This window comes from Anneissia japonica, unplaced genomic scaffold, assembly GCF_011630105.1.
Source record: "Anneissia japonica isolate Jap-2015-1 unplaced genomic scaffold, ASM1163010v1 scaffold695_len1296351_cov181, whole genome shotgun sequence".
Lineage (NCBI taxonomy): Eukaryota > Metazoa > Echinodermata > Crinoidea > Comatulida > Comatulidae > Anneissia > Anneissia japonica.
Window position 1 is genome coordinate 412,966 of NW_022740852.1, and position 4,638 is coordinate 417,603.

General features: G+C 34.3%; 1 protein-coding gene across 1 annotated transcript in view; it reads left to right on the top strand.

Annotated features, from left to right (window-relative positions):
* Positions 1-648: 648 nt before the first annotated feature.
* Positions 649-4,638, top strand: part of LOC117118426 (phospholipid phosphatase 1-like) — a 14,509-nt gene continuing 10,519 nt past the window's right edge. The window contains exon 1 of the mRNA XM_033263017.1: positions 649-709. The gene's annotated coding sequence lies outside the window, so the exon portion shown is untranslated. The remainder of the gene's footprint in view (positions 710-4,638) is intronic.

The window sequence follows — 4,638 nt, forward strand, 5'->3', positions numbered from 1 at the left end:
AAGAATATGAAAGTGCAAGTAGTTAAGAAAGAATTTTTCAAAAATAGTTTAGAACGAGAAATAGCTGAACAGAAAATAATTACACAATTAGACTGTATAGAACTAGGCCTTAACATTGATCGAGGATTGCTCGCACATTACCGTCAATAATTATTTCTCATCATTGTATGTATATTTTTTATATTTCTATAGCTGCCTTATTATTAACTTATTTTTGTCTCATAGTTACCTTACTGTATTTACTGCCTATTTACTGTTTTTATCATTGACTTTGACATAGACATATTTTGTATGCTATATCCCACAGTTTCTTATCATTGATCTTTTGTTCTTTTAATACTGTTTATTTAGATTGCTTATTTCGGCAGACTTGTACTTGCTTTGTACACCATTCTTTGTTGTTTTAGGACCGCCCCCTTTATTTCAGTTGTATATTATAGTTGTTTCTTATCCCATTTGTACAGTCTCCTGATGAAGTCCACTGTGTGGACAGAAGCTAGAGAATAAATTATATATTGTTAGTCTCAAAAGTGCTACTGTTTTTTACTTTATACTTTCTATACTGTACAGACTAACGCGGCTATACTTTTTATTCATCATGTCTCCAACTTGTGTTTGTTAACAATACAGCTTTTCTTCTACACTATAGTTGTACTGTAGTGGTGTTAGTATGGTTGCCGGACAGAACAGCAAAAAAACCAAAACGGCAGTAAGTCAAAACGGCAATGAGGAAAACGGCAAAAAACCAAAACGGCAAGACTTTTCAACCAGAACGACAATAAGTCAAAACGGCAAGATCAAAACGGCAATATAGGCCTATGTCAAAACGCAGACAAAATAAACTTCAAAATGCAGACAAAATAAGGCTAAACAATTTATGTCGTAAAAGTAGAAATGCACGAAAGAAAAAAATAATAATTATAAATTACACTTTAAAAAAGAAGAACAACAACAATAATAATAATGATAATAATAATAATAACAACAACAACAATAATAATAATAACAATGATAATACAGTAATAACATACAATACAATTCAATAGTAAAAAGACTGCAATAAAAGCAGTGTACATTTAAATAATTACAACCTTAAAATACAGATAAAATGAGACTAAACAATATTATGCCATGAAAGTGTAAAACGAGGAAAAAATAATAATAAATAACACTTTAATATAATATAGGCCTAGTCATGGATGTGTGAAAAAAAACCAAAAAACATACCAACAAAAAAAAAAAAACACGATTCAGAAAATTATAAGCTGCCCATGCCCGGTGGCGCTTCATTCTTGTCATTGATTTTGCACCTTTGCCGTTTTGGTATTGTCATTGCCGTTTTGATCTATTGCCGTTTTGGTAATTGTTTTTGCCGTTTTGGTTAATTGCCGTTTTGGTCATTGGCATTTTGGTCGTTGCCGTTTTGGTTTTTTGCCGTTTTGACATGCTCCCGTTAGTATTCCTATTCAGCCTTGGGCTGCTACCTCTTTCTTTTTCAATTTTAGAGGATTTTTTAGAGATAATTTTTGTTTTTCAGTGCAACGTGGTCTATCTATAGGGTGTGCACTCCCCAAAAAATATGTCATTTGATTATTTTTTTATTTTTTTTATTTTATCGATCAAAATGCATGGATCATCTCAGTTGCTGATACTATCTATAATAGCGGTTAGTCGGGCTTCCACAGTGACACACCTAAAAAAAAAAAATAAACATTTTGACAAAACATGAAAATCTTGAAATCTAGAGTTGGCTTATTTTTGGCAAAAAATGTTTTTTTTTTAACACTGCACAAGCACTAAATACTTGCCACAGTTACAAAGTATAAACCTTAATAAGAAACCTGTGTTCATTTATAGTAAAGCCAAAATGGGATACTTTTTTCCATGGCAAAAGCCAATAATATCTACTATTAAGTGAAGCTTCCAAAGGGATGCAAGGGGAGTTTTTACCCCACCATTCATTTGGCTCCCAATAAAAACAGGGCTTCGCACAGATCTCTAATGTAGTATGTAAAAAGTATAATACGTACTCCAAGTATTGAAATACACGCCTTCGTCATTAATCATCAGGAATGGTGTTGACATAATTAATGTCGAAATATTGAATCCCAACACGAAGGCGTGTACTTGGATTACAGCATGTTGTACTTTCTTATCTCAAGATGAAAAACTGGGGGAAAACACCTATAACCAAAGCACTTTGAGTACATTATTTTTATATTACAGTCGACTCCGCCTAAGTCGAATCTAATGGGACTGGCAGAAAAAGATCGAGTTATACAGATTTCGACTTGCAAATTTTCGGGGAAAAAAAAACATAGAACAATACTATGTGTAACTCAATGCGCACAAAATCGAATTTCACTCAAAACCGAACATTTTTTTAAGCCCCAAAATCATTCCTATACTTCTTTTAATAAAATACTTTCCTGAAAACATGAACTCCCTATTTTGAATCTCGGACGATATGTCCAATTCAGGACGGTAACACTCAACTAGGAAAACCAGACGATAGTTAAATAGACATCGTTTAACGACATGCATACCACTCGCTGTGTAAACGAGACGCTTAGCTGTACTCGCATTGCCATGGAGATTATCTGTTAATTAACATGACACGCCAGTAGACGTTTTTGTTGGTTAATTATGAAGTGAAATTTAGGTACGAATTCCAATGTTTTAATTAGTGTATATTCTTGCTTTTAATCCTTAACAACCATTTGGAATCAACCTGAAGTAAAGACGGAACTCGACAAAGCAAGTTCCTACTGGTTACTCTTTTTAGTAGACGTCCAATTCAAATTCGTTAGATTCGTCAGTGTACCTTGCAAATGCATCTCAAGATGCTATTCAAAACATGTTGCTAATTTTATTACAGAGGAAAATTGTAGAGAATAAAATCTAATTTGTTAGGTTTATTTAGATTTGACTCTAAAATAATACCATGAGGGTTTCAGGGGCGGATTTAGAGGGGGAGGGGGGCTTAACAGGCTTTAGCCCCCCCCTAAAATTTCATAGCCATTATCTTTTTAACTGCTTTTTGAAGGTCCAAATTAAAATATTGTTTAATGTTTTCTTCACACACATCATATTTATGGGCTAAAAATTTTACAGTAGTTGTTTTTCAGTGATAAAATAAAAATGAAATACGTTTTTTAACCGATCAGTGGACAAAAAACGTAGCTAAGAAAGGTGCTTTTGCCTTGCCTTCATGCTCAAATCTTGAAGCAAAGGCCGTTGTGTAGCGGTCTCAACGTTTGTATAATACACTGAACTTTTCATGTCGCGCAGGTTTGTTCTTGTCTAGTTTTTCCTTGATTGCTTGCGGTCAGAGGTATTTGAATGTTTGTAAATAAACTAATAAACTAAAATGTTCGCGTCGAGCGAGTTGTTCTTGTCTAGTCTTGTCTTGATTGCTTGTGGTCAGAGCATGGGCGTCGATTGGTGGGAGACAGGGGGGACGTGTCCCCCTACTTTTCAAAGTGGGGGGGGGGACATGGTATCGATTGTCTCCCCCCCTCTTTTCACCAATCTTCTATAATTAAAACCCCACTTTTACAAGCGAATGGAAAGAATAACAATTACGCATGACTCATGAATTTTGTCTGTTCACTTTTCTAAGTGCGGTACGTATTTTCCGGTAACCATCTCAGAAACCCACTAGATCGATTTTATGGGTGCAACGACTATCAGAGGCTAAATTTATTGTGAAAACAATGTACTGAACGTTGTTGAAATTGGAAGAATTTATCCTTATTAGGCCAGTATTTTTACAAACTCAAAAGTGCACAATTTCTAATATAAATGATTTATTCTTTTTGTATATTATTATGACTCGTACGTATATACTAGTGTTTAATATTATCTACATACATAGGATTACTGTTTTTTTCTGATTTCACGGATATGATGTCCACCTATTTCGATTAAGTGATAAGCCTACCAAAAGTTTACAAACTCCAGTGTTACGTTGACGCAGTCTCAGAATGACGCCATAATAATCAGTGGCAGATTCAAGTGGGGCCGAGCCGGCCCTAATTTTTTCAAAATTATTTTTTTAAATGGAAAAAAAACAAAGGAAAATTAGAATTAGAATTTAGGTCTGAGAGTGCCATTTCCGGCAATCTAGAGGTGTCATAATCATAAATTTTCTTACCTCAGCCCCAATGATGGTGGGGCTGAGGTGGTAGTCCAGCTACACTCTCCATCTGTAAAAGTCCCTCTCTGGGCCCAGCTCTATTTCAAATTTTTTTTTAAATTTCGTATTTAAATAAATGTTAATTGCATTGCTTAAAATCAATTAAAAGGCTATATGCACCAGAGCTTCCGGGGTTATCGCCCCTGGTCCTTAACCATTGCTTGGGCCTACGGCCCAAGGCTTTATTTTTCATCTCGTCCCCCCACTTTCAGCCATAATGATTTACTATAAATATTGTTTAACATTTACGGAAATAAATGTTGTTTAATGAATGAATAATTATTCAAATCCACTTGCACTTGACAACAAAAACTAGGCATCAGTTATTAATTTTAATGGTGTCTACCACATATTTCTTCTTCAATTATATGCAGATACTAAATAAAAGCTCCATCGTACAAGTATATTTATTCAGTTTGTTTTCAACATAATACTATCAG